Below are 25246 nucleotides of genomic sequence, written 5' to 3' on the forward strand. Positions count from 1 at the left end.
TTGCACGATGCTGCTGCGGGGCTTTTGTGGGTCCTGGCCAATATTCAGCCTCTCCTGCCTGCTTAATTCACTGAATATCAGGCCCATTGAAAATACGAAATGGTACTGGCACTGAATTTGCTCTGTGACAGTTTACTCACTTAGGGGCGCTTTTACTACTCTATGTAGGCGCTTACGTGTGCCCAACGTGCGCCAATTTGGAGTTACCTGGCTACTGTGTGACCTGGGCGGTAATTTTAATTTTTACGCACGTCCGAAAATAATTTTTATTTTCTGATGCACGGGAAAAACCAGTGGTAATCGGCATTTGGCGCACATAGACAATTACCACCCAGTTATCGCGTAAGACCTTACCACTAAGTCAATGGGTGGCGGTAAGGTTTCAGACTCAAAATGGACATGCACCAGTTTTTATTTTGTTGCACATCCTTTTTTGGCAAAATTTAAAAAAAAGGCATTTTTTATAGGAGAGCTGAAAAATGGATCTGCGTGCGACTAAAACACGCGCCTACACTAGCACAAGACATTTTTCAGTGCACCTTAGTAAAAGGACCCCTTACTGAAATGAATACCTTTCATACACCAACTTGCTTACAATTCACTTAATACTTTTTCTTGTGCAAACAATTATTCATAAATTATTTGTTGATACTGAACTAGACGTATTTGGGAAAATAAGTGAATAAGTGCACTTACAATTTGCTTTTTTGGAGCATGGCAACTGGAAACACTTCAAAAATCCTTATAAACAAAGGATGCCATTACCGAGGAGGTAATTTCTGTAAGGATTATATGCGGTGAAGCTGTCAGTCCCTTATGATAAATGATCACCAATAAAAAAAATGTTGTTTCTACTGTTTCTCCGCTTCCACCAATCGGAGCCTTTCCAAAAATATGACACTTGGCAGAGTCCCACATAAATCTCTCAGACATTACATTCATCTCACCAGATTGCTCAGTCCAGCTGAATTAGTGAAAGCATGTTTGTTATTATTTAAATGGCAAGTTGCCATGCTGACATAAAAATGACAATATTTCCATTAACATCTGACATGGATTTGTAGGATCCAAACAGCAAAATTCACAGCCTTCATGTAAACATTTTGAAGTTGTTCTATGTACATTACAAAGCGGTTTGCTGCTTTAAAAGTAGAATAATTGTAATTAACAAGCCTGCCTCCTGTTTTAAAGTGCTGCAGGCCGCAGTAAGGGGCCAGGTTTTAGGTCCATGTTATTTCTAAACATTAAGTAATTCTTCCCTCCCTCCCTCCCTCACCCCCTTGCTAACTGTATTTATTCAGTATTTAAATTTATCACGTCTTTTTTGGTACAAGTAGACTCAAGCATAGTAACAAATGGTGCTTGTGTATAATTTCCTCATGTTACAGTATCAGATCAAAAGAAACATGTACAGTGCCATTGTAGATAGGACGTCGATACAGAAATATCAACACATTTGAAAAAAATGTGCAGAATATGGGGCATATTTTACAAAAGCAGGGCTGTGTGTCTATGTTTCAAGTAAAATCACCGTATCACAATATAACTCTTCAGCTGGGAAAAGAGACAGCTAAGGGGAGATATGATTGAGGTCTACAAAATCTTGAGTGGTGTAGAACTAGTAGAAGTGAATCGATTTTTTACTCATTCAAAAAGTATAAAGACCAGGGGATGCTCAATGAAGTTACATGGAAGTTACATGGAAATACTTTTAAAACAGATAGGAGCAGGGCCAGTCAAACCCAGTAAGCGGGGTAAGCACCGCAGGGGGGCGCCTGCCTTCAAGGGCGCCACTGCAGCGCTGCACCGCTCTTGGGGGTTTAAATCTTTAATTTACCTCCATCCCAGCGGCCGCGTCATTTCAAAGCCCTGCCCGTCTCTAGCCTTCCCTCCCTTCGTGAGTTCGTTCCGCAGAGTCCCGCCTTCTGATGTCATTTCCTCAAGGGCGGGACTCTGAGGGACCGAACTCATGAAGGGAAGGCTAGAGACGGGCAGGGCTTTGAAATGACGCGGCCGCTGGGACGGAGGTAAATTAAAAAAGACAAACCACGCAGGGTGGCAAGAAGAAAAAGGGGGGTGTTGGGGGGAGAAGAGGGCGGGCAGGTGGCCATAAATGGGAGGGGGATGGGGGCGAAGGACAATCGCTGGACAGGGGCAGGGTGGAAGAAGAGAGAAAGGAGATGCTGGGGGGGGGGGGGGGGCGCCAACTCATACTCTGCAGGGGGGCACCAGAGACCCTAGGACCGGCCCTGGATAGGAAGAAATACTTTTTTCAGTCAACGAATAGTTAAGCTCTGGAACTGTTTGCTGGAGGATGTGGTAACAGCAGTTAGCGTATTTGGGTTTAAAAAAGGTTTGGACAAGTTCCTGGAAGAAAAGCCCATAGTCTGCTATTGAGACAGACATGGGGAAGCCACTGCTTGCCATGGGATTGGAAACATGGAATGTTGCTACTATTTGCGTTTCTGCCAGGTACTTGTGACCTGGCTTGGCCACTGTTGGAAACAGGATACTGGACTAGATGGACCATTGGTCTGGCCCAGTATGGCTATTCTTATGTTCTTATGCCAGCATTAAAGTGAATAAAAGGGATGCTTTAAAATGCATTTGACCATATTCAACATTTTGTTCTTGTGCAAAACATTTATCAGGGTGATTGCACGTTTGTCCACATTTCAAGTCAAATGACAAGACTCGTCAACAAAAAGTCCTCACTATACACCAAAAACATTTAAATCAGATGATGGACCAACATGTGTTTGAAAGTTCAATGTAACATTTATGATCTCTGTGCAGCGGCAGCCAAAAAAGCAAACTGAATGTTAGGAATTATTAGGAAAGGAATAGAAAACAAATAATGCCTCTTTATCGCTCCATGGTGGTACGACCTCACCTAGAGCACTGTGTGAGGTCACATGCGTGGGATAAACATAAAGGAATCCTGTTCAGAAGAAATGGATCCTCAGGAGCTTAGCCGAGATTGGATAACAGAGCCGGTAGTGGGAGGCGGGGCTGTTGGTTGGGAGGCGGGGATAGTGCTGGGCAGACTTATACGGTCTGTGCCAGAGCCGATGGTGGGAGGCGGGGATAGTGCTGGGCAAACTTGTACGGTCTGTGCCCTGAAAAAGACAGGTACAAATCAAGGTAAGGTATACACAAAAAAGTGGCACAGTGGGAGGCGGGGCTGGTAGTTGGGAGGCGGGGATAGTGCTGGGCAGACTTGTACGGTCTGTGCCCTGAAAAAGACAGGTACAAATCAAGGTAAGGTATACACAAAAAAGTGGCACATTTCTTGGACAGACTGGATGGACCGTGCAGGTCTTTTTCTGCCGTCATCTACTATGTTACTATTATGTGTGCAATTCTGCAGCATCTCAAAAAAGATATAGACAAATTAGAAAAAGTACAAAGAACAGAGCCGAAAATGATAAAGGAAATGGAACTCCTCTCATATGAGGAAAGGCTTAAGAGGTTAGGGCTCTTTAGCTTGGAGAGAAGATGACTAAGGGGGGATATGATGAGGTCTACAAAATCCTGAGTGGAGTGAGTAGATTAGGTAAAGATGAATCGATTGTTTACTTTTTGAAAAGTACAAAGACTAGGAGATACTCCATGAAGTTACAAGGTAATACTTTTAAAACAAATAGGTAGGAAACATATTTTTCACTGAATTAATAGTTAAGCTCTGGAACTTGCTGTCAGAAGATGTGGTAAACGCATTTTGCTAAACACAAATTCTGGGACGATAATTTGATTTATTTGGATTTGGTTAGAGGTTTCTCCAGTTCTCACTCAAGGCAAGTTACATTCAGGTACATTAAGCATTTCCTGTCCCTGGAAGGCTCACATGTAAGTTTGTACCTGAGGTAATGGAGTGTTAAGTGACTTGCCCAAGGTCACAAGGAGCTGCAGTGGGATTTGAACCAGGCTTCCCTGGTTCTCAGCCTGCTGCTCCTTCCACTTGTTTTCTCATCATCTCTGCACAATTTCAGAAAGGAAAGTTAATAATGTTTTAGAGATGGCAAAGAAATAAGTCAGAGGATGAACTTCTTGAGATGTACCCTTCACATCCGTTATCATTTCTACATGCAATCTGCCTTCTGATGGTACATTCAAATGTATCTCATTCATGTAAAGCAAAGGTGAAACCAAATTAAGGGCCCTGTTTACTAAGCCACTCTGTAGGCGTGCTAGCGTTTTTAGCGCATTCTAAAAATTAGCATGTGCTAACTTTAGAGATGCCCATATAGTCCTATGGGTGTCTCTAGAGTTAGCGTGTGCTAATTTTTAGTGCATGCTAAAAATGCTAGTGCACCTTAGTAAACAGGGCCCTAAGCTTGTTGAAGAAAAATGCAACTCACCAGTGGAGGAGTGGCCTAGTGGTTAGCGTGGGGAACTGGGTTCAATTCCCACTGTAGGCACAGGCAGCTCCTTGTGACTCTGGGCAAGTCACTTAACCCTTCATTGCCCCAGGTACAAATAAGTACCTGTATATAATATGTAAGCCGCATTGAACCTGCTATGAGTGGGAAAGTGTGGGGTACAAATATAACAAAAAATTTATCTTGAGAATTATTCTTTACAGAGTGCCACCACTGTAAAAGATTAAATATTAAAGAGACAAACATGATTAATGAGACAAGAACTTATACAGAGACAAAAAATTGAACTGCTGCTATGGCTGAAAGGTTCCTGTTTTGATAGCCTTGTAGTTCAGACAAAGCCAGAGAGACTTATAACATTCAGAAATGTTGGTGCTGATGCTGTTAGTGCTCTAAGGCTAATTATTCAGGACATTTCTCAAGTCAGAAAGAGACACTAACTGATGAACCTAAGTGGCAGTATGGCCTTGAGGTCACACATCAACACTGACATTATCGTGCCCAATGTCATTACTACACCAAAGCAACAGTAACTTTAAAAAAATGTGTGTTTGTTTGTTTATTTATAATACTTTATATACCTTGGCAAGCAAATTTATTTGACCTATAATCACTATCTACTGGATTCTGTATAGGTCACCCAAAGTTGGACACAGATCAATACATAAACTGATTAGGTGCTAACAACCATTGATATTTTTTTCCAATTTGGATTTTTACTCACACCTTTTCTGTAGTACCTCAAGGTGAGTTACATTCAGGTATACTGGGTATTTTTCTGTCCCTGCAGGGTTCACAACCTGAGGCAACGGAGGGTTAAATGACTTGCTCAAGATCACAAGGAGCAGCACTGGCATTTGAACCAGTCACCTCTGGATGTTAACATGTGTGCTCTAACCACTAGGCCACTCAACAATACTTAATTTGCAGTAATTAGAAGTGCCAAGCGGATCTGCCCTACACTCTATTCTATAACATGTGTGCCTAAATTTCATAGTGTACAACTTCAAAGGGGGTGTGGCCACAGGAGGGGCATGGGTAGGTCAAGGGTGTTCCCAGAAATTTGGCATGATATTATAGAATACCTGCATTTGCAATCCTAATTGTCATTAGTTGGGCGTGAGCATTTACACCAGCTTTTGTCAGGCATGAACTGCCGGATTCTATACATCTCACCTAGCATTCTGCGCCTAAATCCAAATATATTCCATAACAATGCAAATAACTTAATTGGCTTAACAAGCCGGTCAGCATTGTTAACACCACTTAACAAGCAATAAGCACTAATTGGAAATAAGTAGAATTTACGTGCACAACTCACTAAGCGTATGCTGAAACTCACTGCTCCTAAATTCTAATGTGCACATCCACAAAGGTACATGTTATGGGCGGGGAAATGGGTGTTTTGTGAGCATTCCCAAATTTACACGTATTGTTATAGAATATGGCCCAGTCCATGTCAATCTACACGCAAGGATTTACACCACATTTTTGTTGCTGGAAATGGATGTGCATAGTTTTAGGTGCTGGGATATCAACTAAGCGTATTCTATATACCACATCTAAATCTTATAGAATACAATTAAGCAAAAATGATTTCTGAGCAGGTTTTCCAAGTGCCATATATAGAATCTCCCCCCAAATGCATGCGAAGCTAATATTCTGCAAAGGTCGTTCCACACAGAGCACCCTAAGCAAAATACTAGCTTAACATAGACCATCCTTGCGCCTACCTTTGGGCGCCATTTATTGAAATCCCCCCATGTGATTTCTCACAGAAGAGTCACATGATTGTTCTCTCTTTTTTACATTTCCGTTCAATGGGTGAAACTATCGGCTCAAGTCAGAACAGGAAAGATTAGGCACGTCTTTCTTGAGAACTGCCAAAACTAAATGGGGATTCTGCTTGGTGTTGTAAGAGTGACGGTTTTTGTGTGTTTCGTTGTCATTTGTTATTTGATTATTTTTAAGTGTGAGAATAATGCGATCTGCCAGTGAAATAACAACTTGATGCATTTGTAAAATTTTAAAAGCACAGATAATCTTGAAAACTTTATGTTATTTCCTTATTAAAACTAATGATAACAATGATGGTTAAATAGGATGGAGCATGATGGAAATCCACCAAAAGTACAGCTGCAGCACTAAGGCATGAGCCAGTCAACATTTCTTTTCCAGAAGATTAATTTCTTGCTTGGATTATAAAACACGTCTTTTTTTCTTTTAATAAAGAAAGCAAAAGAAATTAATAAAGCTGACATTTGGAAATTATTTTGACCTATGAATGAAAAACTGGCCCTTATTTTCATCTTGACCATACAAATATTTGAAGAGAGTTCTGAAAACAGATCAATGAGTTCAAAGAAATTGAGCACCATATGCAGAGAACTGGATTTAATAAACAAAATGGACCAGTGGTATTAAGCAATAATAAAAAGTGATAGGGGCAGTTACCCTTATCACACAAGGACTTCAACTTGACTTGCAGTCAGAGACAAAAATACCCATTTAGATACCGATCCTGAAAGTATTAGACCTTGAAAAGACCAAATGATTGGCAGGAAAGTTACGTATTATGTAATTTAAAAAGGAAAGCAGATCTGTGGAAACAATAGCCACTTAACCCTCCATTGCCCCAGGTACAAAAAAAAAAAACAAAAACAAAACTTAGATTGTGAGGCCCCTAGGGACAGAGAAAGTACCTGTATATAATGTGTACAGTGATGTATACGTCTAGTAGACCTATAGAAATGATTAGTAGTAGTAGTAAAACAAAAGTGTCCAGGACTAAAACTAAGCCGTTTTGAGCTAGACCTGTTTTTATAATGAATATAGCACAAAAGGGTGTCCTAAATGACCAGATGACCACTGGAGGGAATCAAGGGTGACCCCCCCAATACCCCCCTTAGTGGTCACTGACCTCCTCCCACCCCTTGCAAATGTGAATACAAATGTGATTTAGCAGCCTCTATGACAGCCTCAGATGTTAGAGCCAGGTCTATTAGAGCAGCATGCAGGTCCCCGGAGTAGTGTAGTAGTCACTGCAGTGCCCCATGGAGTGGGGGACTCTGGTCCCTATTTCCCTCTACCTGTCACATTTGTGGGGGAAAATGTGAGCCCTCCAAAACTCACCAGAAACCCACTGTACCCACATATAGATGCCCCCTTCACCCATAAGGGCTATTGTAGTGGTGTACTGTTGAGGGCAGTGGGTTTTGGGGGGGCTCAGCAGACAAGATAAGGGGGTTAGAGCAGTCTATCAAGCCCTTACAAATAATAGTAAAACAGATAAAATAGGAGATGCTCCTACTCAGATAACTCCTTTTCAAAAATTGATGCTTTCATGTTTCAGGACTCTGGGATGAATACCATCTGGGCCTGGTGATTGATTATATTGATTCATGAGAAACAATGGATTTTATACAGGTTGTGTATATTTAGACCAACATAGACAGTACAAAAAATTGTTTTTCACAATGGCCTATCCTGCAGACGCCTATTCAGAATTTTCTTTTCTATAATAGCATTTATTAAAACAGGTTGTACTGACATTCTGTTTTCATTTCTGCTTGGAAAAGAATTACCATATGTTATTAAATTTCAGAGAATCTAAATAACGTATCAGCAAGCAATGAAAAGGTATTCAAAAGTTTTATAAGAGAAAACGGGACCAGGTCACCTGAACCTGAATCAGTTTTAAATGAAGCAGTTGTGGAAAGCATCAGAGAGCACTGGTTAAACTTTTTGTGACAGCTTAGCCTAAAAAATGAGACCACTGTGGTGAAGCAATGGCAATAGCTCTGAGTCTTTAGGAAAGAAACAGGAAGAGGAAATAGCATCTGCTTAATCCTGTTTACAGTTGTGGTACATATAATGGCAATTACTTAGCTTTCAATTTAGATGCTTTCTGGAGATAGGAAGTGGCTTTCTTTGGAGGTTTGCATTATATTTTCCTTCAGTTTTTAGGACTGGAATATTTCCATTTGAGCCGCTTAAACCCTGGCCTTTTGTTAGCAATAAAAAGTGAATGGAAGAAAAGCTATTTTAATTTAAAAACTCTCCTGGTTATCTTAGAAATTTTAAATGGGGGGACAGGGGAGAGGGAGTTGAAATCAGTTAAACTGACTCTTTGGTGATTTAAATAAACTAAATAATGAGATCTTACAGAAAACAATGAACAAAAAAAGTGAGGACAGGTTGAAGAGGAAATCTGGAAGTCTTTAATAATAGCTTGAAAACGACCCGACATGGCCATGTTTCGGCATCAAAGCCTGCATCGGGGGGGGGGGGGGGGGTGTCAAATAAATCTCTTGTATTAAAGCTAGTGGATAAACAGCGTTCTACAACTGAGTTTTTTTGCTTTTTCAACCTAAGGAAGCCACATAGCCATATTTCTCTTGGTTTATCCACCAGCTTTAATACAAGAGATTTATTTGACCCCAATGCAGGCTTTGATGCTGAAACACAGCCGTGCCGGGTCATTTTAAAGCTATTATTAAAGACTTCCCGATTTCCTCTTCAACCTGTCCTCACTTTTTTTGTTCATTGCTTTTGTTGTACGTGAGGATTCTCCTCCTTTTTTTCGTCTTACAGGAAACAACATAAGTACATAAGTACATAAGTAGTGCCATACTGGGAAAGACCAAAGGTCCATCTAGCCCAGCATCCTGTCACCGACAGTGGCCAATCCAGGTCAAGGGCACCTGGCACGCTCCCCAAACGTAAAAACATTCCAGACAAGTTATACCTAAAAATGAGGAATTTTTCCAGTCCATTTAATAGCGGTCTATGGACTTGTCCTTTAGGAATCTATCTAACCCCTTTTTAAACTCCGTCAAGCTAACCGCCCGTACCACGTTCTCCGGCAATGAATTCCAGAGTCTAATTACACGTTGGGTGAAGAAAAATTTTCTCCGATTCGTTTTAAATTTACCACACTGTAGCTTCAACTCATGCCCTCTAGTCCTAGTATTTTTGGATAGCGTGAACAGTCGCTTCACATCCACCCGATCCATTCCACTCATTATTTTATACACTTCTATCATATCTCCCCTCAGCCGTCTCTTCTCCAAGCTGAAAAGCCCTAGCCTTCTCAGCCTCTCTTCATAGGAAAGTCGTCCCATCCCCACTATCATTTTCGTCGCCCTTCGCTGTACCTTTTCCAATTCTACTATATCTTTTTTGAGATACGGAGACCAGTACTGAACACAATACTCCAGGTGCGGTCGCACCATGGAGCGATACAACGGCATTATAACATCCGCACACCTGGACTCCATACCCTTCTTAATAACACCCAACATTCTATTCGCTTTCCTAGCCGCAGCAGCACACTGAGCAGAAGGTTTCAGCGTAACATGACAAGCATTTAACATTTGTATGTTGTTACTGGCCAAAAATAAATCCAATTCTGCAAGTGCTGGACAAGTGTTTCTCATTTATATTTGTAAGAACTCGTCAAGGTGAAGGATGATCATCCTGTTCAGTTCCTCCACTCTCAGACAATTACGCCGCACTCCTCAGGTTCATTCATACAGTAAGAATGCCACAAAGCTACTCCCAAAAGGATCCTATTGGTGTAGCCTCTGAATCTGAAGGTTTCCCATTGGCTCAGTTTAACTTGTCTTCACTCCATGATGTAGGGGCAGACTTAAAGATATAAAAATGTATATAATGTGGAAGAAAGGTAGGGAGGTAACATATAGTAACATAGTAGATGATGGCAGATAAAGACCTGTACGGTCTATCCAGTCTGCCCAAAGAGATAAACGCATTACATAAGGTGTGAGGTGATACAACATATGTATACCTGAACTTGTTTTGTCCATGCTGTTTTCAGGGCAAAGAATGTAGAAGTCTGCCTGGCTCTGTTCTTGTTCAAAAACATTTGAAGTTGTTATCAAAGCCCTTGATAAGCTCTATTCCAGCCCATCCCAAATCTATCCAGCCACGATCAGTGATGTTCCTAGGGTGGCTGACACCCGGGGCGGATCGCCGATTCACTCCCCCAGGTGCAGCATGACCCCCCCACCCCCGGCGAAACGAAGGACACCTCCCCCCGGCGAAACTACACCCCCGGGTGCATCTTTACCTGCTGGGGGGGGGGGGGGGGGGTGCCGCGCGCCTGTCGGCTTTGCTCGTTCCCTGCTCCCTCTGCCCCGGAACAGAAAGTAACCCGTTCCGGGGCATTGGGAGCAGGGAACAAGCGTTGCCGACAGACGCGCGGCACCACTCCCAGCAGCGTAAACCCGGGGCGGACCGCCCCCACCGCCCCCCCCTTTGTACGCCACTGGCCATGATCAAGGAATAGACCATAGAAGTCCACCCTGTACTGGCTTTGCTTCCCAATTATCAGTGTTGCCACCTAGTCTCTTTTAAGCTTCTTTGGATTGATTCCTTCTAAACAGGATTTCTACGTGTTTATCCCATGCATTTTTGGATTCTGTTACGGTTTTCATCTCCACTGCCTGCCACAGTAGGGCATTCCAAGTATCCATCACCCTCTCGGTGAAGAAATACTTCCTGACATTATTTCTTTCAACTTCAATTCATGTCCTCTAGTTCTACTACTTGTCAAATATTTGAACATCTTTATCATATCACCCCTGGTTCTCCTTTCCTCTAGGGTATACATGTTCAGGTCATCATGTTTTTCCTCTTACGTCTTACTATGTAAAATGCAAAGGAACCATTTTTGTTGCTTTTCTTTGAACTGCTTCCAGGCTTTTTACATCCTTAGCAAAATATGGACTCCAAAACTGAACACAATAAGGGCCTCACCAACAACTTTTACAGGGGCATCAGCACCTCCTTTCTTCTACTTATTATACCCCTCTCTATGCAGCCTAGCATCCTTCTGGTCATGGCCATCGCCTTGTCGCATTGTTTCATCGCCTTGCAATCCTTAGACACCATCACTCAAAGGTCCCTCTTCTGAGGTGAGATATAATGGAGACATTTAAATACTTCCAAGGTACACATGCAGAGAAAGATTGCACCCTTTTTCCAAATAGGTGTAGAGTTGCCTAGTTGTTAGTGCAGCAGTCTGAGAACCAGAGTTCAATTCCAACTACAGCTCCTTGTCACTTTGGCCAAGTCACTTAACCCTCCATTACCTGGCTACAAAATAAGTACCTATATATGATACATAAACCACTTTGATTATAACCACAGAAAAGCAGTATCAAATCCCATGCCCTTTCCCTACTCTTTCAAAAGAGTGCACACTATTATGAGCAAACAAAAAAAACACACATTTTTGTGTTTTTTTTCTGCTTGTTTTCAAGTTTCAACAACACGCAGCACCCTGAGATATACCATTGACATTTCCCAAGTCATTCCAAATGACAGCCCATCCCTACTACTGAATATCTCCTGCCCGGTTAAACCACGCAAAATATTGACCCCAGTGTATTTTGTGAGATCTGCCATGTGCGGTCAGTTTGATGAGTGTTTCATTCATATAGATTTTGTTCACGTGGAACTTTTTCTTTTTTGCTGTTTCCGACATCTTAATCTGCAAAAGGATGTGCCTGCCTTGCAAACTGGAACAAGGCAGAAATCTTAAAATACAACAACCTCAGGGTGAAGAGAACACAACTGTTTCTCTATGCACACTGAAAAACATACTAATTCCTCCAGTGGGTGAAAGCAAATATCTTGCTACACATAGGAATAACAGGATAATATTGAAAATAAACTGATTGGAAGTCTAACACAAACTCACCTGGCATTAAGGACTGCACACACATGTCAATCCTAAGAAGGTACAAGGCCTTTATAAATAAAACATAGCTTGGAGACAATGCTTTAAAATATAGCTAGCTTAAGCTTTACTGACAGTGCTGGGCCAACTCCCAAATCTTAACTAGTCTTTTGTGATCAACTAAATTAGGGCATTCAGAATAGGAATGCTGTTGACTTAGTATACCTTTAATTCTACTCTTTGCTGGAAGAACATCTTAATATTTTCTCTACACTGGATAGAAAAACTGTGTTCTTGGATTAAAAGATCATTGGTATTCTACATTCATTCTTTTGTGCTTCATACTATCAACAATATGGTCTTTAAACTGTAAGCACAGCTTTGTGGCAAAATCTTCTTTTCAAAGGCTACCAATGAGTGCAATGACAGTAAAATAGTTTAGAAGACAAAAGAGCCTGCCTGTTCGGAGAGTAATGAAACAGTTAGGAGCTAAGGGGGCAATTCTATAACTGGAAGTCTCCATTAGGAACCCCAGAGAAGTGCAGTAAGAGCATATTCTATAATGGCATCTGGATCAGTGGCGTGGTCCTGGGTGGACACAGGTGGGCCCAGGCCCACCCTCTTTTGACTCTGGCCCACTCAGAAGTAGCACAGCAGCAATGTGGCTGGCGGGGGCTCCCAAGCCTTGCCCACTGAAAACTCTCGGCCTCTCTCATTCCAGGAGATCAGGGGGTCACTTAACTTTACTTCGACCCCCCGATACCTTTAAATCCTTTAGTTCTTAACCAGCAGCGAGGAGCAACACATGTCATGTTGAAACTGAGAAGGACTGAAGGTTTGAATTTTGAACTCACCTTTAGATAAACAGGTTCAGGAGGGACTGGTGCAAATCTTAATATTGAACCTGTGCAAACTTTGGTATTTTGGGACACCAATAAATCTCCTCATATCCTGGAAAGTGCAAGTGTGAAGATATTATCTTGTCATGTTGGAGGGCACTCCGGGGCCAGTCTGTCTCACTCTCTCTCTCTCACCCTCTCTGGAGGCACATGTGGAGGAAGTGTGTATCCCAGACGAGATGAGACAAGCAAAGCACTCCCTATTTGGAGGCAGATGTGTGGCACAGGAGTTTAGCCCCCACAAAACTGATGGAAAGCTACAAAGGAACCACCCAAGCTGTCAGTTGGATGGGCAACCTGGGGACACATGACCAGTGGCAACAGTCAAATGTTTTGTTGGAGCATCCATGTGAAAGGGATTGGAGGGCACCAAAGGAAACCGCAGCCCACCAGATAAAAAGGCCCACTGCACACAGAGAGAAGAACCACCCAAGGGCCACACTTGGCACATTCTCTGTTGCTACCTTTTCCAGAAAACATCAAGGGGAGATCACAGCATGGACCCCAAGAATCTATTCTCATTCATGACCCATCAATTAAAGAAACAACAAGAGGAGGAGTCTCTTGCTGCCTCCCAGGCCCCGCAGTAATCCTTACTGGATTTGTTCAAGGAAATGTTGAATGTCATGTTGAAACTGTGAAGAACTGAAGGTTTGAATTTTGAACTCACCTTTAGATAAACCTGTTCAGGAGGGACTGGTGCAAATCTTTATATTGAACCTGTGCAAACTTTGGTATTTGGGACACCAATAAATCTCCTCATATCCTGGAAAGTGCAAGCATGAAGATATTATCTTGTCGTATTGGAGGGCACTCCGGGGCCAGTCTGTCTCTCTCTCCCTCTCTGGAGGCACATGTGGTGGAAGTGTGTATCCCAGATGAGACAAGAGGCAAGCTAAGCACTCCCTATCTGGAGGCAGATGCATGGCACAGGAGCATATCCCCAGGAAACTGATGAAAAGCCAAGTAGGAACCACCCAACCTGTCCATTGGAAGGGCAACCTGGGGACACATGACCAGTGGCAACAGTCAAAAATTTCAACATGACATTCAACAGGTCCTTGAACAAATCCAATAAGGATTACTGCTGGGCCTGGGAGGCAGCAAAAGACTCCTCCTCTTGTTGTTTCTTTAATTGATGGGTCATGAATGAGAATAGATTCTTGGGGTCCATGCTGTGATCTTGCCTGGAAAAGGAAACAACAGAGAATGTGCTAAGTGTGGCTCTTGGGTGGTTCTTTTTTTCTCTGTGTGCAATGAGCCTTTCTGTCTGGTGTGCTCTGGTTTCCTTTGGTGTCCTAAAATCCCTTTCAGATGGATGCTCCAACAAAGCTTTTCACTGTTGCCACTGGTCATGTGTCCCCAGGGTGCCCATCCAGCTGATGGCCTGGGTGGGTCTTGCTTGGCTTTCCATCAGTTTTGTGGGGGCTAAGTTCCTGTGCCACACATCTGACTCCAGATAGGGAGTGCTTAGCATGCCTCTTGTCTCTTTTGGTATACATACTTCCACCACATGTGCCTCCAGAGAGGGGGACAGAGAGAGAGAGAGACAGACTGGCCCCGGAGTGCCCTCCAACATGACAAGATAATATCTTCATGCTTGTACTTTCCAGGATATGAGGAGATTTATTGGTGTCCCAAAATACCAAAGTTTGCACAGGTTCAATATAAAGATTTGCACCAGTCCCTCCTGAACAGGTTTATCTAAAGGTGAGTTCAAAATTCAAACCTTCAGTCCTTCACAGTTTCAACATGACATTCAACATTTCCTTGAACAAATCCAGTAAGGATTACTGCGGGGCCTGGGAGGCAGCAAGAGACTCCTCCTCTTGTTGTTTCTTTAACTGATGGGTCATAAATGAGAATAGATTCTTGGGGTCTATGCTGTGATGTCCCCTTGATGTTTTCAGGAAAAGGAAACAACAGAGAATGTGCCAAGTGTGGCCCTTGAGTGGTTCTTTTTCTCTCTGTGTGCAGTGAGCTTTTCTATGTGGTGGGCTCTGGTTTCCTTTGGTGCCCTCCAATCCCTTTCACATGGATGCTCCAACAAAACTTTTGATTGTTGCCACTGGTTGTGTGTCCCCAGGTTGCCCATCCAGCTGACAGCCTGGGTGGTTCCTGCTTAGCTTTCCATTGGTTTTGTAGGGCTAGGTTCCTGTGCCACGCATCTGCCTCCAGATAGGGAGTGCTTAGCATGCCTCTTGTCTCTTTTGGGATACATACTTCCACCACATGTGCCTCCAGAGAGGGGGACAGAGAGAGAGAGACAGACTGGCCCTGGAGTGCCCTCCAACATGACAAGATAATATCTTCATGCTTGTACTTTCCAGGATATGAGGAGATTTATTGGTGTCCCAAAATACCAAAGTTTGCACAGGTTCAATATAAAGATTTGCACCAGTCCCTCCTGAACAGGTTTATCTAAAGGTGAGTTCAAAATTCAAACCTTCAGTCCTTCACAGTTTCAACATGACATTCAACATTTCCTTGAACAAATCCAGTAAGGATTACTGCGGGGCCTGGGAGGCAGCAAGAGACTCCTCCTCTTGTTGTTTCTTTAACTGATGGGTCATAAATGAGAATAGATTCTTGGGGTCTATGCTGTGATGTCCCCTTGATGTTTTCAGGAAAAGGAAGCAACAGAGAATGTGCCAAGTGTGGCCCTTGAGTGGTTCTTTTTCTCTCTGTGTGCAGTGAGTTTTTCTATCTGGTGGGCTCTGGTTTCCTTTGGTGCCCTCCAATCCCTTTCACATGGATGCTCCAACAAAATTTTTGATTGTTGCCACTGGTTGTGTGTCCCCAGGTTGCTCATCCAGCTGACAGCCTGGGTGGTTCCTGCTTAGCTTTCCATTGGTTTTGTAGGGCTAGGTTCCTGTGCCACGCATCTGCCTCCAGATAGGGAGTGCTTAGCATGCCTCTTGTCTCTTTTGGGATACATACTTCCACCATATGTGCCTCCAGAGAGAGGAACAGAGAGAGAGAGACAGACTGGCCCCGGAGTGCCCTCCAACATGACAAGATAATATCTTCATGCTTGTACTTTCCAGGATATGAGGAGATTTATTGGTGTCCCAAAATACCAAAGTTTGCACAGGTTCAATATAAAGATTTGCACCAGTCCCTCCTGAACAGGTTTATCTAAAGGTGAGTTCAAAATTCAAACCTTCAGTCCTTCACAGTTTCAACATGACATTCAACATTTCCTTGAACAAATCCAGTAAGGATTATTGCGGGGCCTGGGAGGCAGCAAGAGACTCCTCCTCTTGTTGTTTCTTTAACTGATGGGTCATAAATGAGAATAGATTCTTGGGGTCTATGCTGTGATGTCCCCTTGATGTTTTCAGGAAAAGGAAACAACAGAGAATGTGCCAAGTGTGGCCCTTGAGTGGTTCTTTTTCTCTCTGTGTGCAGTGAGCTTTTCTATCTGGTGGGCTCTGGTTTCCTTTGGTGCCCTCCAATCCCTTTCACATGGATGCTCCAACAAAACTTTTGATTGTTACCACTGGTTGTGTGTCCCCAGGTTGCCCATCCAGCTGACAGCCTGGGTGGTTCCTGCTTAGCTTTCCATTGGTTTTGTAGGGCTAGGTTCCTGTGCCACGCATCTGCCTCCAGATAGGGAGTGCTTAGCATGCCTCTTGTCTCTTTTGGGATACATACTTCCACCACATGTGCCTCCAGAGAGGGGGACAGAGAGAGAGAGACAGACTGGCCCTGGAGTGCCCTCCAACATGACAAGATAATATCTTCATGCTTGTACTTTCCAGGATATGAGGAGATTTATTGGTGTCCCAAAATACCAAAGTTTGCACAGGTTCAATATAAAGATTTGCACCAGTCCCTCCTGAACAGGTTTATCTAAAGGTGAGTTCAAAATTCAAACCTTCAGTCCTTCACAGTTTCAACATGACATTCAACATTTCCTTGAACAAATCCAGTAAGGATTACTGCGGGGCCTGGGAGGCAGCAAGAGACTCCTCCTCTTGTTGTTTCTTTAACTGATGGGTCATAAATGAGAATAGATTCTTGGGGTCTATGCTGTGATGTCCCCTTGATGTTTTCAGGAAAAGGAAACAACAGAGAATGTGCCAAGTGTGGCCCTTGAGTGGTTCTTTTTCTCTCTGTGTGCAGTGAGCTTTTCTATGTGGTGGGCTCTGGTTTCCTTTGGTGCCCTCCAATCCCTTTCACATGGATGCTCCAACAAAATTTTTGATTGTTGCCACTGGTTGTGTGTCCCCAGGTTACCCATCCAGCTGGCAGCCTGGGTGGTTCCTGCTTAGCTTTCCATTGGTTTTGTAGGGCTAGGTTCCTGTGCCACACATCTGCCTCCAGATAGGGAGTGCTTAGCATGCCTCTTGTCTCTTTTGGGATACATACTTCCACCACATGTGCCTCCAGACAGGGGGACAGAGAGAGAGAGACAGACTGGCCCTGGAGTGCCCTCCAACATGACAAGATAATATCTTCATGCTTGTACTTTCCAGGATATGAGGAGATTTATTGGTGTCCCAAAATACCAAAGTTTGCACAGGTTCAATATAAAGATTTGCACCAGTCCCTCCTGAACAGGTTTATCTAAAGGTGAGTTCAAAATTCAAACCTTCAGTCCTTCACAGTTTCAACATGACATTCAACATTTCCTTGAACAAATCCAGTAAGGATTACTGCGGGGCCTGGGAGGCAGCAAGAGACTCCTCCTCTTGTTGTTTCTTTAACTGATGGGTCATAAATGAGAATAGATTCTTGGGGTCTATGCTGTGATGTCCCCTTGATGTTTTCAGGAAAAGGAAACAACAGAGAATGTGCCAAGTGTGGCCCTTGAGTGGTTCTTTTTCTATCTGTGTGCAGTGAGCTTTTCTATCTGGTGGGCTCTGGTTTCCTTTGGTGCCCTCCAATCCCTTTCACATGGATGCTCCAACAAAACTTTTGATTGTTGCCACTGGTTGTGTGTCCCCAGGTTACCCATCCAGCTGACAGCCTGGGTGGTTCCTGCTTAGCTTTCCATTGGTTTTGTAGGGCTAGGTTCCTGTGCCACGCATCTGCCTCTAGATAGGGAGTGCTTAGCATGCCTCTTGTCTCTTTTGGGATACATACTTCCACCACATGTGCCTCCAGAGAGGGGGACAGAGAGAGAGAGAGACAGACTGGCCCTGGAGTGCCCTCCAACATGACAAGATAATATCTTCATGCTTGTACTTTCCAGGATATGAGGAGATTTATTGGTGTCCCAAAATACCAAAGTTTGCACAGGTTCAATATAAAGATTTGCACCAGTCCCTCCTGAACAGGTTTATCTAAAGGTGAGTTCAAAATTCAAACCTTCAGTCCTTCACAGTTTCAACATGACATTCAACATTTCCTTGAACAAATCCAGTAAGGATTACTGCGGGGCCTGGGAGGCAGCAAGAGACTCCTCCTCTTGTTGTTTCTTTAACTGATGGGTCATAAATGAGAATAGATTCTTGGGGTCTATGCTGTGATGTCCCCTTGATGTTTTCAGGAAAAGGAAACAACAGAGAATGTGCCAAGTGTGGCCCTTGAGTGGTTCTTTTTCTCTCTGTGTGCAGTGAGCTTTTCTATCTGGTGGGCTCTGGTTTCCTTTGGTGCCCTCCAATCCCTTTCACATGGATGCTCCAACAAAACTTTTGATTGTTGCCACTGGTTGTGTGTCCCCAGGTTACCCATCCAGCTGACAGCCTGGGTGGTTCCTGCTTAGCTTTCCATTGGTTTTGTAGGGCTAGGTTCCTGTGCCACGCATCTGCCTCCAGATAGGGAGTGCTTAGCATGCCTCTTGTCTCTTTTGGGATACATACTTCCACCACATGTGCCTCCAGAGAGGGGGACAGAGAGAGAGAGAGACAGACTGGCCCTGGAGTGCCCTCCAACATGACAAGATAATATCTTCATGCTTGTACTTTCCAGGATATGAGGAGATTTATTGGTGTCCCAAAATACCAAAGTTTGCACAGGTTCAATATAAAGATTTGCACCAGTCCCTCCTGAACAGGTTTATCTAAAGGTGAGTTCAAAATTCAAACCTTCAGTCCTTCACAGTTTCAACATGACATTCAACATTTCCTTGAACAAATCCAGTAAGGATTACTGCGGGGCCTGGGAGGCAGCAAGAGACTCCTCCTCTTGTTGTTTCTTTAACTGATGGGTCATAAATGAGAATAGATTCTTGGGGTCTATGCTGTGATGTCCCCTTGATGTTTTCAGGAAAAGGAAACAACAGAGAATGTGCCAAGTGTGGCCCTTGAGTGGTTCTTTTTCTCTCTGTGTGCAGTGAGCTTTTCTATCTGGTGGGCTCTGGTTTCCTTTGGTGCCCTCCAATCCCTTTCACATGGATGCTCCAACAAAACTTTTGATTGTTGCCACTGGTTGTGTGTCCCCAGGTTACCCATCCAGCTGACAGCCTGGGTGGTTCCTGCTTAGCTTTCCATTGGTTTTGTAGGGCTAGGTTCCTGTGCCACGCATCTGCCTCCAGATAGGGAGTGCTTAGCATGCCTCTTGTCTCTTTTGGGATACATACTTCCACCACATGTGCCTCCAGAGAGGGGGACAGAGAGAGAGAGAGACAGACTGGCCCTGGAGTGCCCTCCAACATGACAAGATAATATCTTCATGCTTGTACTTTCCAGGATATGAGGAGATTTATTGGTGTCCCAAAATACCAAAGTTTGCACAGGTTCAATATAAAGATTTGCACCAGTCCCTCCTGAACAGGTTTATCTAAAGGTGAGTTCAAAATTCAAACCTTCAGTCCTTCACAGTTTCAACATGACATTCAACATTTCCTTGAACAAATCCAGTAAGGATTACTGCGGGGCCTGGGAGGCAGCAAGAGACTCCTCCTCTTGTTGTTTCTTTAACTGATGGGTCATAAATGAGAATAGATTCTTGGGGTCTATGCTGTGATGTCCCCTTGATGTTTTCAGGAAAAGGAAACAACAGAGAATGTGCCAAGTGTGGCCCTTGAGTGGTTCTTTTTCTCTCTGTGTGCAGTGAGCTTTTCTATCTGGTGGGCTCTGGTTTCCTTTGGTGCCCTCCAATCCCTTTCACATGGATGCTCCAACAAAACTTTTGATTGTTGCCACTGGTTGTGTGTCCCCAGGTTGCCCATCCAGCTGACAGCCTGGGTGGTTCCTGCTTAGCTTTCCATTGGTTTTGTAGGGCTAGGTTCCTGTGCCACGCATCTGCCTCCAGATAGGGAGTGCTTAGCATGCCTCTTGTCTCTTTTGGGATACATACTTCCACCACATGTGCCTCCAGAGAGGGGACAGAGAGAGAGAGACAGACTGGCCCTGGAGTGCCCTCCAACATGACAAGATAATATCTTCATGCTTGTACTTTCCAGGATATGAGGAGATTTATTGGTGTCCCAAAATACCAAAGTTTGCACAGGTTCAATATAAAGATTTGCACCAGTCCCTCCTGAACAGGTTTATCTAAAGGTGAGTTCAAAATTCAAACCTTCAGTCCTTCACAGTTTCAACATGACATTCAACATTTCCTTGAACAAATCCAGTAAGGATTACTGCGGGGCCTGGGAGGCAGCAAGAGACTCCTCCTCTTGTTGTTTCTTTAACTGATGGGTCATAAATGAGAATAGATTCTTGGGGTCTATGCTGTGATGTCCCCTTGATGTTTTCAGGAAAAGGAAACAACAGAGAATGTGCCAAGTGTGGCCCTTGAGTGGTTCTTTTTCTCTCTGTGTGCAGTGAGCTTTTCTATCTGGTGGGCTCTGGTTTCCTTTGGTGCCCTCCAATCCCTTTCACATGGATGCTCCAACAAAACTTTTGATTGTTGCCACTGGTTGTGTGTCCCCAGGTTACCCATCCAGCTGACAGCCTGGGTGGTTCCTGCTTAGCTTTCCATTGGTTTTGTAGGGCTAGGTTCCTGTGCCATGCATCTGCCTCCAGATAGGGAGTGCTTAGCATGCCTCTTGTCTCTTTTGGGATACATACTTCCACCACATGTGCCTCCAGACAGGGGGACAGAGAGAGAGAGACAGACTGGCCCTGGAGTGCCCTCCAACATGACAAGATAATATCTTCATGCTTGTACTTTCCAGGATATGAGGAGATTTATTGGTGTCCCAAAATACCAAAGTTTGCACAGGTTCAATATAAAGATTTGCACCAGTCCCTCCTGAACAGGTTTATCTAAAGGTGAGTTCAAAATTCAAACCTTCAGTCCTTCACAGTTTCAACATGACATTCAACATTTCCTTGAACAAATCCAGTAAGGATTACTGCGGGGCCTGGGAGGCAGCAAGAGACTCCTCCTCTTGTTGTTTCTTTAACTGATGGGTCATAAATGAGAATAGATTCTTGGGGTCTATGCTGTGATGTCCCCTTGATGTTTTCAGGAAAAGGAAACAACAGAGAATGTGCCAAGTGTGGCCCTTGAGTGGTTCTTTTTCTATCTGTGTGCAGTGAGCTTTTCTATCTGGTGGGCTCTGGTTTCCTTTGGTGCCCTCCAATCCCTTTCACATGGATGCTCCAACAAAACTTTTGATTGTTGCCACTGGTTGTGTGTCCCCAGGTTACCCATCCAGCTGACAGCCTGGGTGGTTCCTGCTTAGCTTTCCATTGGTTTTGTAGGGCTAGGTTCCTGTGCCACGCATCTGCCTCCAGATAGGGAGTGCTTAGCATGCCTCTTGTCTCTTTTGGGATACATACTTCCACCACATGTGCCTCCAGAGAGGGGGACAGAGAGAGAGAGACAGACTGGCCCTGGAGTGCCCTCCAACATGACAAGATAATATCTTCATGCTTGTACTTTCCAGGATATGAGGAGATTTATTGGTGTCCCAAAATACCAAAGTTTGCACAGGTTCAATATAAAGATTTGCACCAGTCCCTCCTGAACAGGTTTATCTAAAGGTGAGTTCAAAATTCAAACCTTCAGTCCTTCACAGTTTCAACATGACATTCAACATTTCCTTGAACAAATCCAGTAAGGATTACTGCGGGGCCTGGGAGGCAGCAAGAGACTCCTCCTCTTGTTGTTTCTTTAACTGATGGGTCATAAATGAGAATAGATTCTTGGGGTCTATGCTGTGATGTCCCCTTGATGTTTTCAGGAAAAGGAAACAACAGAGAATGTGCCAAGTGTGGCCCTTGAGTGGTTCTTTTTCTCTCTGTGTGCAGTGAGCTTTTCTATCTGGTGGGCTCTGGTTTCCTTTGGTGCCCTCCAATCCCTTTCACATGGATGCTCCAACAAAACTTTTGATTGTTGCCACTGGTTGTGTGTCCCCAGGTTGCCCATCCAGCTGACAGCCTGGGTGGTTCCTGCTTAGCTTTCCATTGGTTTTGTAGGGCTAGGTTCCTGTGCCACGCATCTGCCTCCAGATAGGGAGTGCTTAGCATGCCTCTTGTCTCTTTTGGGATACATACTTCCACCACATGTGCCTCCAGAGAGGGGGACAGAGAGAGAGAGACAGACTGGCCCTGGAGTGCCCTCCAACATGACAAGATAATATCTTCATGCTTGTACTTTCCAGGATATGAGGAGATTTATTGGTGTCCCAAAATACCAAAGTTTGCACAGGTTCAATATAAAGATTTGCACCAGTCCCTCCTGAACAGGTTTATCTAAAGGTGAGTTCAAAATTCAAACCTTCAGTCCTTCACAGTTTCAACATGACATTCAACATTTCCTTGAACAAATCCAGTAAGGATTACTGCGGGGCCTGGGAGGCAGCAAGAGACTCCTCCTCTTGTTGTTTCTTTAACTGATGGGTCATAAATGAGAATAGATTCTTGGGGTCTATGCTGTGATGTCCCCTTGATGTTTTCAGGAAAAGGAAACAACAGAGAATGTGCCAAGTGTGGCCCTTGAGTGGTTCTTTTTCTCTCTGTGTGCAGTGAGCTTTTCTATGTGGTGGGCTCTGGTTTCCTTTGGTGCCCTCCAATCCCTTTCACATGGATGCTCCAACAAAACTTTTGATTGTTGCCACTGGTTGTGTGTCCCCAGGTTACCCATCCAGCTGACAGCCTGGGTGGTTCCTGCTTAGCTTTCCATTGGTTTTGTAGGGCTAGGTTCCTGTGCCACGCATCTGCCTCTAGATAGGGAGTGCTTAGCATGCCTCTTGTCTCTTTTGGGATACATACTTCCACCACATGTGCCTCCAGAGAGGGGGACAGAGAGAGAGAGACAGACTGGCCCTGGAGTGCCCTCCAACATGACAAGATAATATCTTCATGCTTGTACTTTCCAGGATATGAGGAGATTTATTGGTGTCCCAAAATACCAAAGTTTGCACAGGTTCAATATAAAGATTTGCACCAGTCCCTCCTGAACAGGTTTATCTAAAGGTGAGTTCAAAATTCAAACCTTCAGTCCTTCACAGTTTCAACATGACATTCAACATTTCCTTGAACAAATCCAGTAAGGATTACTGCGGGGCCTGGGAGGCAGCAAGAGACTCCTCCTCTTGTTGTTTCTTTAACTGATGGGTCATAAATGAGAATAGATTCTTGGGGTCTATGCTGTGATGTCCCCTTGATGTTTTCAGGAAAAGGAAACAACAGAGAATGTGCCAAGTGTGGCCCTTGAGTGGTTCTTTTTCTCTCTGTGTGCAGTGAGCTTTTCTATCTGGTGGGCTCTGGTTTCCTTTGGTGCCCTCCAATCCCTTTCACATGGATGCTCCAACAAAACTTTTGATTGTTGCCACTGGTTGTGTGTCCCCAGGTTACCCATCCAGCTGGCAGCCTGGGTGGTTCCTGCTTAGCTTTCCATTGGTTTTGTAGGGCTAGGTTCCTGTGCCACACATCTGCCTCCAGATAGGGAGTGCTTAGCATGCCTCTTGTCTCTTTTGGGATACATACTTCCACCACATGTGCCTCCAGAGAGGGGGACAGAGAGAGAGAGACAGACTGGCCCTGGAGTGCCCTCCAACATGACAAGATAATATCTTCATGCTTGTACTTTCCAGGATATGAGGAGATTTATTGGTGTCCCAAAATACCAAAGTTTGCACAGGTTCAATATAAAGATTTGCACCAGTCCCTCCTGAACAGGTTTATCTAAAGGTGAGTTCAAAATTCAAACCTTCAGTCCTTCACAGTTTCAACATGACATTCAACATTTCCTTGAACAAATCCAGTAAGGATTACTGCGGGGCCTGGGAGGCAGCAAGAGACTCCTCCTCTTGTTGTTTCTTTAACTGATGGGTCATAAATGAGAATAGATTCTTGGGGTCTATGCTGTGATGTCCCCTTGATGTTTTCAGGAAAAGGAAACAACAGAGAATGTGCCAAGTGTGGCCCTTGAGTGGTTCTTTTTCTCTCTGTGTGCAGTGAGCTTTTCTATCTGGTGGGCTCTGGTTTCCTTTGGTGCCCTCCAATCCCTTTCACATGGATGCTCCAACAAAACTTTTGATTGTTGCCACTGGTTGTGTGTCCCCAGGTTACCCATCCAGCTGACAGCCTGGGTGGTTCCTGCTTAGCTTTCCATTGGTTTTGTAGGGCTAGGTTCCTGTGCCACGCATCTGCCTCCAGATAGGGAGTGCTTAGCATGCCTCTTGTCTCTTTTGGGATACATACTTCCACCACATGTGCCTCCAGACAGGGGGACAGAGAGAGAGAGACAGACTGGCCCTGGAGTGCCCTCCAACATGACAAGATAATATCTTCATGCTTGTACTTTCCAGGATATGAGGAGATTTATTGGTGTCCCAAAATACCAAAGTTTGCACAGGTTCAATATAAAGATTTGCACCAGTCCCTCCTGAACAGGTTTATCTAAAGGTGAGTTCAAAATTCAAACCTTCAGTCCTTCACAGTTTCAACATGACATTCAACATTTCCTTGAACAAATCCAGTAAGGATTACTGCGGGGCCTGGGAGGCAGCAAGAGACTCCTCCTCTTGTTGTTTCTTTAACTGATGGGTCATAAATGAGAATAGATTCTTGGGGTCTATGCTGTGATGTCCCCTTGATGTTTTCAGGAAAAGGAAACAACAGAGAATGTGCCAAGTGTGGCCCTTGAGTGGTTCTTTTTCTCTCTGTGTGCAGTGAGCTTTTCTATCTGGTGGGCTCTGGTTTCCTTTGGTGCCCTCCAATCCCTTTCACATGGATGCTCCAACAAAATTTTTGATTGTTGCCACTGGTTGTGTGTCCCCAGGTTACCCATCCAGCTGGCAGCCTGGGTGGTTCCTGCTTAGCTTTCCATTGGTTTTGTAGGGCTAGGTTCCTGTGCCACACATCTGCCTCCAGATAGGGAGTGCTTAGCATGCCTCTTGTCTCTTTTGGGAT

Source organism: Microcaecilia unicolor, chromosome 6 (assembly GCF_901765095.1).
Source record: "Microcaecilia unicolor chromosome 6, aMicUni1.1, whole genome shotgun sequence".
Classification (NCBI taxonomy): Eukaryota; Metazoa; Chordata; class Amphibia; order Gymnophiona; family Siphonopidae; genus Microcaecilia; species Microcaecilia unicolor.